General features: G+C 41.6%; 1 protein-coding gene across 3 annotated transcripts in view; it reads left to right on the top strand.

Moving 5' to 3' along the window:
* The window catches only part of ARHGAP18 (Rho GTPase activating protein 18), an 843,873-nt gene that overhangs the window by 340,753 nt on the left and 490,311 nt on the right, over window positions 1–12,809 (top strand). The gene's annotated exons all lie outside the window — the stretch shown is intronic.

The raw sequence follows: 12,809 nt of genomic DNA, 5'->3' as shown, positions 1-12,809 counted from the left end.
ACTTTTTAAGGATTGTGCAGGCTACTATTTTACTTCCAATAACTATGCTTGTGTTTATGCATAAAATGTGTGCCCCTTTTATTACTTTGCAGTACTCTCCTGGTGAGGTTGCTGTGCAGGCGTTTTTGGTGCATTGTTTGAATGATTTAAGTTTAGCAAAATTCAGTTTGCTGCTTGATAAGAACTCTGCAATATTTAAATCTCATTATTAATGCTTATATTATACTATTGTCTTTGTTTAACTCTTATGCCACCTGTTGGCTGGTTGAGAGTGCAGTGTGAGGGTGGGGAGAGGAGACAATAATCATGTTTGACCAGTGATCTAGAATATTTTTCCAGTCTGTAACTTAAATGGGACGCAGATAATATGCCTATCAGAACAGGAGTGATTTCAACCTTTTCCAAATGATCTGCTTACAGGAACAGAGGCAGTGAAAGGTGTTCCATAAGGCGAAAATATTTGAGCATAGAGTTCAACCCCCTTCCCCCCCAAAACTCTTGTCATTTGTGGTGCAGTCTGTTTTGGTTAGCCGACTTCCTTGGGTATCAGTAGTTGAGTTGAGGTATTGGAATGACCTAGCAATGACCTAGTCTGGTGAACCAAGTATAGATAGGTGGCCGACATTGTTTTGAAGCGGTTGTCATCTTGGGTGGAAAGCCCCTTTAGATAATGTACAGTAGACAAGGCATCCATGCTGGACTTTTTGGTAGAATAATATATTTGTTTGTAAAATTGTTCATATGAGGTGTAAACTCTGTTGGCACTGGCATTATTCTAAGTTTGAGAGTCTTTGAGAGGGAGCTAGGTGGTCGCTCATGCTAAAGGTAAATAAGATGTAGGATGAGGAGAGGATGTAGCCTAATGGTTAGAACGGTCAACTTCAAATCTGGGGAACCGGGTTTGAGTCTCAGCAACAACACTAAAAATCTTGTGATTCTGGGCAAATCACTTAATCTCCCCGTGCCTAACAAAAATAAATGTGTCCTCATGTAACGTAACAGGTGCTCATGTAAAGTGCTTTGATACCGGATTTCGGGGCAAGTTTGCGCTATATAAATATCGGAGGGGAAAAAGTTGGGCAAATTGAAGTTAATATGTATGTGGTAGTCTGGGCTGTGGCTGTCTTAAATGGTAATAACGGGTACTAGGTAACCAATATGAAGATTAGTGAGAATATGCATCCTTGATGAAGTCCACAAGTGATATTAGTACCTTGTGGAGAGGAAATAATCCAGTTTTGCCTTTTGAGACCTGTTCAATTTGAAGGATCTGAACCTTTGGAAGGACTGATCTCTGATTTACTGAGCGCATGTCTCCAGAACTGGAAGAGTTAGTATCCTGGGTTTCATAGGGAGAGTTAGACTCCCTTTTGTTTAGAAGAGGCTACCTGCTGCATGAATTTGCTCCAAGACGCGTGGGTGCCATAGAGCTGAGAAGAGGCTTCTTTGAAGGTAGCTTGCATGCTGCATGAACCTAGTAACAAAAAAGGTCCATTTGCGCTAACCAAGGTTAAGCACATCAAATCCCAAGTATCAATAGACAGTAAAGGGTTATGCAACCACTTCCAGAGCTTGCCGCAATTCCGCTCCACTGGGAAGCAGATGAGCAAACTTTTGTACAGAAGGGAAGGTGCACCAAATGAAAGTCAATTCACTCCCAAGTGTATCCAGAAAATCTCTTTATTGTCGAAGCAAGTACGCAATGGACATCGGCAAACCCGTTTCATTCCACAGCTGGAACTTCATCAGGGCTATATAATTTGAATTTAGGCTGAGGTCTGCCCGCCGTAAGGCATCCTTGTTGCGAATACTTGAAAAGCAGTCCTTGCAGTTTGACAAAGAATCACCAGAGATTTACACCATTTGACTGAGGACGGGGAACATTATATCATCTTTACTCTTAATATCCCACACAATGTGACTCTACATACTTTAATTGTCTGCTCAACTCGCAAACCAAGAGACATGGAGACTATATTTATTTATTTATAAAGTTTTATATATCGCAAACATTTTAGCCTATTAAATTGTTAAGCTGATGATTAGAAGTTTAATCTCTTTTTGTAACATGTTTACCCATTTTTCCATGGTGTATTATTTTTCTTAGTTTTATTTAATCGTTACTGATAAACTAGCATAGGGCCTTATGTAGAGTTAAGGAGATGTAGGACATCTGTTAAAAAGTGGCAGATGTTTTGTCCACCCTTTTTGTAGTTCATATGGGCCTTTTTCCTCTTAACTGAGTGGACAAGACATTGCCGCTTTATAGAGGACTAGCAGCCTGTCCCGACGTTGTCCGGGTATGAAATAGAATGTGTGTAATGTGTGTATTTGGCAAGGGCAATTTATTTTAAAATCTTGCGGTAGACAACATTTTTTGTTTCATTAGAATAGGGACGGAGAAGGCCCAGCTGCAGCCCTGGTTGATATTAGCAGGCGCGTGTAATTGGTGTAGTGATCCACCGCCTGAGCCCGGCTACAGCCCTGGTTGATGTTAGCAGGCACGTGTAATGTTGTTGAATGAGAGAGTTATCAGCCGCAGGTAAATCCGTTTAATGAGAGAGTTGAGTGACAGCGAGTGTGAGAGGCTGCAGTAATTGTCCCCGCAGACACGCTCATTTGCGTGTTCCCCTGCTTGAGGCCCAGATGCAGGCCTGTTTGATGTTAGCAGGCGCGTGTTCCCCCGCTTGAGGCCCAGCTGCAGCCCTGGTTGATGTTATCAGGCACACCCACAGCCCACGATGTGATGGCCGTACCACACGCCCCCAGCGTTAGTCACGCCCCCAACCCACGCCCACAGCACAACGCAGACACGCCCACAAGGGACTACATTGCTGGCACGGTTCTTTTACCTTTTAAATGTATAGAGTAGTTGGCCTAACGGCTAAGGCGCTCGACCTCGGACCTGAGGATCTGGGTTCGAGTCTTGGTAACGACGCCAAACATCCTGTGATTCTGGGCAAATCACTTAATCTCCCCGTGCCTAAAAAAACATGAATGTGTGTCCTCATGTAACGTAACTGGTGCTATGTAAAGCGCTCTGATACCTGATTCAGTTTGGGTCAAGTTCGCGCTATATAAAACTCTGCAAAAAAAAATAATATATATGGTGGCCGTTTGCATAGCCGATGTCCTTCTGCTGCAACTGCCCTTTCCAACGCTGTATTGGGTGTTGTGATTGGTGCTGTGGTTACCGAGATTACCCGCCTCAAAGGATTGGGCTCTCTCTTTATAATATTAGTATGGATGTCTCACATTCTCCTAATTAAAAATAAGTCACTTAGTTTGTAACACATATTGCATGCAGTTTCTTAGAATATACTGTGGTAATTGGCCCTACTACCAAGGGGAAGCTGCAATACTACTTTCAGAAGCCAGTTTAGCTCTGGGAATGAGATTCCTTGGGAAGGTTAGTCACATCTTACCTGAAGACATCGGCTTCTTTTCTCAGAACCCAATATTCTGTTTCAATATTAAAGATTTTTTATTAAAGGTTTAGATCTACAAAGAGATCAACTGTGTTGTGACTTGCAAGTTTCAAAAGTTAGTACATTAAAAAAAGTGTTAAAAATATTATTATTTTTTAAGAAAAAGAATTGTAATATAGCAATACATTTACTGGACAATATATCACCTGGCTGCAGCTCTAGCTTACTTAATTCCATATTTTATAGAAAAAGATTTTAAAAAGATACATCTGGAGGGATTTTGAGTCATTTAGCTTACATGATATAAAAACTGAATAGATGTTTACAAAACTTGTTAAAAAAATTAATTACTGCTCTTGCAGACTTAATACTGTATTTCACAAAATGAGGTTATAAAAAAGTAGATCAAGGAGATTGTAAAGCAGGACAAATAAATAAAACAGGATTTAACTCTTGTACAGCACCCTCACATAAATTGCACAGCCTGTCATCCCAACATATTCACCGCCAAGCATCTGTTACGCATGTTAAAGGCCTAAACAATAACATACATCAGCGGACACTATGCTCGCAGTTCCAATCTGGATAGGGTTGTGGTGCTGAAACACAGCAAATCCAAATTATTTTACCCAGTCTCGTTATTCTTCCATAGAAGCGGAAGTCATGCTCCAAATTTCTATTTTTGCCTAATAAATTCCAAATAGCCTTTATGGCTGAAATAGATCATATTTACCAAATTTACACTAAAGTGCCTATGTGCGAGTAAAAGATTTTTCTTCAGTATACAATCACCACTTACAGGATTAACGCATTCTACGCTTATGAACTTCCTACCGGGGTTCTCCTGCGAGTGGAAAATACAGTAACCCCAACGTATTATGGCTGCCAATCCACTTGCAATTTGAACACAGTATCCTCACCTCTGCTCTATGCATAAAGTCCCAGTGATCTTCTTTTATGACTTCTATGACATCTCGTTGTCAAATTAGCAAAGAAAATGTTCCTTTACCATAGATATGATTTAACGATTTCCATAAGTACATTGCCCAAATGCCAACTATAACTCGTTATTGACTGACAACCCCTAGTGCATATTATCATTTATTGATGTTGACTTTCAGAAAATGGCTATCAGAATATGCTGATAAAAAAATGTAGATGCTTCTGTAAATCTTTAACTGTCCAATCTAGTAACACTATGTCATCTGCGTAAAGTAGTATTCCCATAGAGTAAGACCCTACCTTTGGGGCATTACCACCAACACAGGGCATCAACTCTGGCAAATCAGCAATGTATAAAGAATAGAGAACAGGTGCCAATAAACATCTTGTTTTAGGCCATTTTTGGTTTCAGTTTTTGCATGACACCACATTGCAGTGTGTAGAGCTATGATCAATTTTAGTAGTCCTTCTGGGATGCCCAGAGCCCTAAGTTTCCTCCATAGGGTATGCCTGTCCACACGGTCAAAGGCGGAGGAAATATCAATGTATAACACGTAGACTGGTATACCCCACTTCTGGAAATACTTCTTCACAGTTAAATGAAAAACAATTGTTATCTAGAGTTGAACATTTTGGTGTAAAGTCTGCCTGTTCCAGGGGCACAATTTTCTTTTATCTGCCCAGCTCTGTAGCTGATTTAATACACATTTTGCAAAAATCTTCCTAATGGCATCTAGTGGTGTGATTTGCCTATATTTAGTAGGGGCATTAGTAGGGCCTTTTTTATGTAGTTGAAGTATAATACTAACTCTCCAGGAATCTGGGATCTCCCCAGTAAGATAATAGTTTCTAATCAGCGCTGCCAGATAAATAGCCCATGAATCAGGTTCTAGCTTTATAATAGTAATAGGCAGCTGGTCACTACCTCTAACCCCTGTGCATCTAGCACCAAGAAATATATATTTGACTAGTAACCTAGATTGATAAGGGAGAGTAGTGCTTTCCATATCAATGAGTAGTATAGGAAAACAAGGGTACCCCAATAAGCGAACCTGGAGTTGTAATATGTTTACAAAACAGTGGTTCAGGGTTGGCCTTACTAGGTCCGGAGTTACTGCCCCGACGGGGCGGTGTACAATCAATTTAGAATGAGCATTTAATCATGGAGTGAGTGAGGGTGTAGGGAGACCTATAGGATTTATTTACAATTGAGAACAATCAGGGATTTACGATATTATCAGGTGCTCACATAAGTGACAAGGTGTGTATTTGTGACAAGGTGAAAGTGCTCTAAATAACATAACATCACAAGTACAACAGAACAAGGAACTCCAACTAAATATGTACCAGGAAAGGGGGTTCCTGCTGCAGGGGGGGGGGGGGTGTTGCTGACGACGTTTTGATCTGTTAGTTAGTTAAGATCATCTTCAGGACAAGGGGGTGAGCAATCTGAAACTGAATTAAAGTAAGTATAATTACCATTTGTCCCTACAGTTATGTCATATACAGTCAATATGTGCTCCCAAGGGTTTTGGAAGGCTCCAAAACTGGTATCGCAATTTAAATTATTAGCATCCGGTGTTTTAAGACTAGGCGCTGAAGTGAGAGATTAGTTTGATAAGAAACACTTACTTATCATTTGAAGTGGGCTATTGCTTATATGTCAGATGATTCTAATCTTAACCACAGGACTGTGAGTCTGTGGGAAAAAGAAAGAGTCAGGATGCCCTTATGTTGAAAACCGGTCTGTCTAATGAGCATAAGTTTTAAAAAGCCTCTTACTGGGAGGGAGAGGGACAGGCGTCTTGGATCAGTGAGTGGTCGTCAAGTGGTTTGGCGATTAATGTGCGCAAGCACAAAACTTGTGTAGGGATCCCCTGTTGGTAAAGGGGCAACTGTAATAAACCACAATTTGGGGTATCGGCGAAGGATAGGCGTAGGGAATATAGTATTCTTACAGAGTGACTGAGACTTTTGCACGTGAGCTAGTAGGATCTACTAGGATCTGTATGCCTGGTGAGGTCTCTGGCGCCGTTCCTTGGATCAGCGAGTGGTTGTCAAGTGGTTTGGCTATTAATGTGCGCAAGCACAAAACTTTTTTTTTGGAGTGCAGCTGTTGGTAAAAGGGCAAATGTAATGAACCACAGTATGGGGTATTGGTGAGGGATAGGTGTAGGGAATATAATATTCTTACAATGTGAATGAGACTTGATGATGCAAGCTAGTAGGATCTGTTTGCCTGGTGAAGTCTCTGGCGCCGTTCCTTGGGTTGAGAAAACAATTAGCGTGATGCAGCCCGAGCGTGTGGTAAGGTAACAGTGGGCCAATGAGCGTATTTACTTACTCATATAGCTGAGGCGCGACTAGGGTGGGCGTGTGCTAGCCCTTCTGTCTTATCTGGGCATCAGCGCTGGTTGTGGGTAGAAAGAATTCATTAGATGTGGGAAGGCATGGGGACAATGCTGCGATTTAGCTGACCTGTGGGAGAAATCGGCCACAAATTGAGAAGTCTCTAATGTGCTGCACATTAACATTAATGAAGAGAAAATAGGTTGTATCAGAACATAGTTGTCATGCGAGGTTGGAACATTCTACAGTCTAATCAAGATCACAATACTCACAACTGGCCAGAGAGCCGGGAACTGTTGGGTGAAGTGGGAAATAAAGCTTCCCGCTTTCCTTTCTATGTTTAGAGGACAATCTAATAGTATGGTTGGAAATATTGGTGTTGAAATCTCCTACAGGTATTATATTTCTGATCTATTCCAAGGTAGCAAGGTGCTCTATAAAATAAATAATTCTTTTAAGAGAGCAATAGTCTTGTAACCAGGGCCTATATACACTTTCAACAAGATAAACAAAGTCATGGGACGTACTACCCTCTTATGATTAGAGAAAACTATGCAATGCAGTAATTTTGATGGATGATCAAGACCACGAATAGTTGGAACTCAGCAATGTGACTATTTCACCACATACATGCCCGATCCTGTATTTTCTTTTTTTTGCAGGACTGGTAATAACAAAAACAAACTTTTACCTGGTTATCCAAGGCTCTTGAAGACAAAAAATATCTGGTTTTAAGGGGTCAAGATTCAGAATTTGCACCACATGTTTTGGAGCAGCCTGCTAAATTCCAGGAGAAGATTTATGTAGAATTGTTGAATAGGTTGTCACAAGGATGTTTTCCTAGAACCCTTATCATTGTTTAGTTCCCCCGCCAGCCAATGTCATTGTGACATACCATGATCCCTCGACTCAGGAACTAAGGGCCTAATTACCATGTTGGTGGGACCGCCACTGACAGACCGTAGGTAGCTGGCGGGAAAGAACGCCACATCTGACAGGATTCATGATCCTGTTGGGGCTGGGGTCGTAATCCTATCCTTTCGGTGAAGGTGGTGCCTGCGCAGGCACCGCTGTAGGGATTAGGATGACCCTTTCCGACTGCCTGTTGTGACCGTCCGACAACCATTGAAAGGCAGACAAAAATTGAATTTGGGGGCCCGAGCAGTGCCTATGTCCCCCTGTGGGCCACTGCTGAGTGGCCCTGGAGGTACATATAGTGCCCCCTACACATCCATGCACCATATGCCATGCACCACATTGTGCCTGGTACAAAGATGTACACAAAGTGCTTTTTTCGACTGTAGCTTGTGCTGGGGCCGCAAGAGAAAAAGACTCTTTTGACCACCTGCACAGTGGCTTCATCCTAATTGGGTGGATGGGACAACTGACTTATTGTCGGGCGGTCTACTGCCCGCTGCGATCGGAGGTCCGACTGACTACCATTGTAATTAGAGCCTACGTTCTGACTTTAATTAGATTCCCTTTTAATACCAGCCTTACAAGAGACTATGGTAGATCTTGCATTTTACACCAATTCCTGCTGAGAATGTGCAATTTTCTAAACGACTGGGATTGTGCAAATACTTGTGCCTGTTAATTGTAGGCATGTGTGATTTTGAATAATATGGCACTGTATCAACCCTCTAGGCATAACAAATTCACAGTTATTAATTGTTAGGTTGACAATTATAAGCCAATTTAAGACAACCCTTGTTATCTTCTTTAATTCAGTATTTAGCACTTCTACCAACTTTATATTGCTGCTCCTTACCATCTTTAACTGGTCTACTTGTACAACAAAATTCAACAAGAAAGATCTATTTAAAGAAATCATGTCAGAATGATAAAATCAAGGGTTTCAGGGCTGAGACAATTCTCTTCCCTTTGGGTGACTAATTGAGCACCTCTGTTTAGAAGGTAGAGTATCCCTGGCTCCAAACCCCCTAATGGGTCATATAATTTAGCAGTCGTTTAAAGCAGATAATGAATAGTGATCTCCTCTCCAATCATTCACAGAAGAAAAGTCCTGTAACAAATTATTTCCTGTACTAACGGTAGTACCATCAGTCTTTCTCATCATAAGATTGCTGTTAAATGTAAGTCTTAATTTAGGGCCAGAAGGAACTTTCATCCTGCTGGCAAACTAACAGGATAGTAGGAAAGCAAAAGAGGTGAAATTAAAGGCATCCCCCATATGAGCAAGCCTTGCCCGCCTAATGTCGGCCATTTGAGCCCACTATGTTTTGCCATCTGTTGCCTAAGCACTTACCACTGTTCTGCATAGTTTTCCACTTCTGAGTCCTTTTGCATCTTTCTACTCCTTCTGCTCCTCCTTTGGTGGCTAGTGGCTCCTGCCTACTGCTGTGCGGACTGTGGGGGCTGTACGGGATGTAGGGGCAGGGATGCAAGCAGCTACAGATTTTCCCGCTGCAGTGCCACATGGGGCTATTCCACCAATGTCGCCACTGCGGTACCCAAGGCAGCCATGACTCAGGCTCTCGAGCCTCTCACTTCTTTTTTTCCAGCAAGTAGATGTGACACCCCCTCCTGCATGCGGCTAAACTGCAGACGTAGCAGCTACACACACTGTGGTGCCTGTGGCAGCCATGGCTCGGCTGCTCACAACTCGGCTGCTCTAAGCCTCCTGCTTATGGTTCCTCAACCAGCGACAGCCCCTCAGTGTGCACTACGTAGACTGCATACTGACTCTATCATCTTTTACTTGAAATTCATTCATTTTACAATGTTTTTTTCCCAGTTGAATGACGCTTGTTCGATAGTTGACAAGAAAACTAGATTTCCCCCAATGCCATTCCAAAGTTGCTCTTTACCGTTGTGTAACTGAGCTCCATGAAGAATCCCTTAGTTATTCTGTAGATTTTACTTTACATATGATTGGAGGCTATCTGATCAAGGGTGGAAGATACACTCCTTCTGTGAAAGGTGCAGAAGCTGAAAGTGAGCAGTTATGTGTTTGCATGAGGGAGTACAAATAAGACTGTCAGTACTGCAGCTGAACACACTTCTGGAGCAAGGACAGACTCAGATTAATTTTGGTATTGAGTTAGTCTGGCTTACAGAGATTAATGTGGACTAGGTTAGAGGCAGGTAATTGTATTTGTTGAGGTTTACCCCCTTGATTTAAGATAGGATCATGGCTGTGTTCCTCACAACTCAGGAAACAGAAACAACTTTGTAAACTTCAAGAACGTTTATGGAAAAAGGGCTACCGCAGCCAACAAAATGACAAAATTAAAGAGTGCCTAACAAAATATTAATCCTTACTAATTAGGGACAAATCAGGGTATTGCACCAAACAGATAGAAGAAGCAAAAACACTCATCTAAAGAACTATTCAGGACAGTGTCCAAAAAATCCATTACCATTACAAATCAAATCACTAGCTGTCTATAGCTTTGCAATGATATTTCAAAGTTCTGTTTAAACAAAATAGAACATATTTACCATAAATTCAAAAGCCCTAAAGTAACTTTGCATGAGGTTCACTTACAACCTGGAATAGTAATTGAACAGACAACTTAGATTTCTAAGATGATTCTTTAAGAATTGCTCCCCTCCCATCCAACCTAATCCTAGGTCTAATTCAAGCAGCTAAGTCAGTATCCCCTTTGGATCCTAGCCCCCATCCCCCCCAGCTGTGGTCAAAATGGTTCCAGAGCTGATGGGAAATAATCCTACCATTCTGTTCAAGTCCATGTTTAAAACCGGTCCCTTTCCAAAGGCTTGAAAGGAGGCTTCCATACTGCCTCTTATTTAAAAAAAAAAAACTGTCTAAAACCTGAAGATCTGAACAACTTTCCCACCAACTCCTGGCTCCCTTTGCCAGTGAAGTTAGTTCAAAAGGCCATAAACACCCAACGATATACCTTTTGTAGAAGAGCAGCAGCTGCTAGATGCTACACATTAGAGCTTTAGAAGTGGCCACAGTACAGAATCTGCCCTGATCAAATCCTGAGAAGGAATTAGAAAGGCATTAGATGTCGGAGGGAATGCTTCTTTAGTGTTAGATTGATCTGCAGCGTTCAATATGGTTCATCATGATCATTTGCAGGACTGCTTTGCCACAATGGAAGTGCAGGGGACAGCACTGCCTTTGTTTCCTTTGCAGGAGGAATGAGCGCAACAATCGGTGGCATTGGACGCATTTGTCTCCGAGCCTTTCTCTCTCCCTTGCGGGGTCCCACAGGAGTCCTCGCTCATCCCTGCTCTGTTTAATGTACATGCATGTTTCCTGGCATCTTTATAAGATCTTTTGGCTTCTCACTGACTTACTATGCTGGCGACACAAAAATTGTTGTCACTATCTAACCAAGATATAGACACAGGCAGTAGATTTCAGGACTGTATGCAGGCATTAGCAATTGAATTACTCCTTAAAATTGAACTAAAAAAAACTGGTCATTCTTTTTGGAAACAATACTTCCTTATGGTCTCCATCCTGTTGGCCAGCAGAATTAGGCTATCTGCCCGCACCAGGGAGGAAGACCAAAATCCTGGGTGCCCAGATGGACCACAAACTCACCTTTGGTGACCAGGTAAATTCAGTCAATGCCTCCACCTTCCTCACATTAAGGATGATTAAAAAGATTCTAAAGTTCATACCCTACGAGTCACAAAAAACTGTCACACCTCCCTTGTCCTGTCAAAACTGGATTATTGTATTGGACTCTACATCAACATACAGCAGCAACATCTTCATAAATAACAGACGCCGCAAAATGCTGCAGCTAGGCTTTTGTTGGGAACTCTCAAATTTGAAATACAAAATGTAAATCCCAAAACTGCCCTGACTACCAGTAAGACATCAGATCGAATTCAAAGCTCTCTGCACTGCCTTCAAGGCTTTAAACAATACAGGCCATTCCACTTTAGGCATACCTTTTCATGGTATGAACCCAATAGAAGCTTTCGTTCATTGGGAGAGAAAACCCTTGCTGTCACCAGATTTAAGAGAACTAACTGTGGTGGCAGGAGTTTCATCACCTACACGGCCAAAGTATGGAACACCTTACCTTATCCTAACCGATCTGCCCTCACACTTCTCACCCTTAGAAAGGAGTTGAAATCCTGGCTTTATAACATTAGGCCCTGTTCAGTTCTACAGTCATTCCTTGTTCAAATCTGTGAGCTAGTGCCAGGACACCTGCGGGTAATCGAGCACTTTACAAATCTATTTAACATAACGTTATGGGCAGGGTTTTAGAAAATTTACTTGAAGCAGAAATTATCAACTTTTTTAAGGTTCCTCAGCAAAAGGTTTGGAAAGGTTTTCCTGTATTGACTATTTCATAAATGTTAGGAGGAAGAAAGCACAAATAAGTTTCTGACCAAGCATGATTCTGTTTAGTCAAGGAAGACACCATTCAGCCAGTCATCTTTCACCTCTAGAATGAAAGTCTTTACATTCTTGACCACCAACAGCATCCAGATTTACCAATGTACCTGTGACCTGTATCTCTGAAGATCTTCTACTTTAACAACATAAACCTACGAAAATGTTACCTTACCACTATCAAGTCTTGTACATGAACTGCTTACTTGAAGCTAAGGAAGACTTGTCCTTTTCCTTGTGGCCAACATCAGTTTGAGAAACATCCAACTGAGCTCTGCAGTTTTAAGATAAATCACTTTTAGTTAAAAATCACCTAAGCCACATACATTTTAGTGGATGAGCATGGAACCAACTGTGGTTCACAAACATCATTGGCTCCTCTGAGCGGTGACTAATCTATGACGCCAGGCACTTGAATCTCCATATATGTCTGATTAAAATTCCTTAATCTGAGTCTGCTAGATGGGCTTCAGTTTGGGCTTCAGCAGTTTCTACGCAAAGGCATGAAACCCTATAAGAACTGATGTTATGTGTATCATAGCACTTTTCGATCAAAGTAAAGGACAGACCTAAAGGTTGCTTTTTTTATATAATTAAAAAGTGGTTTATTAATTGGGCTTGATGTAAGTCCACCACAGGGAACAAAACCGCACAGTTTCATTAATTTAAACATGAGCTCAACCCCCTGGTAGCTATGGCAGAGAGCAAACAGGCTTAACTGAGGAAAATATTTAAAG

The sequence above is a fragment of the Lissotriton helveticus genome, chromosome 6, assembly GCF_964261635.1.
Source record: "Lissotriton helveticus chromosome 6, aLisHel1.1, whole genome shotgun sequence".
In the NCBI taxonomy this organism is placed as follows: domain Eukaryota; kingdom Metazoa; phylum Chordata; class Amphibia; order Caudata; family Salamandridae; genus Lissotriton; species Lissotriton helveticus.
Note: the sequence above shows the minus strand (reverse complement) of the source record. Positions and strands in the feature narration are given on the sequence as shown.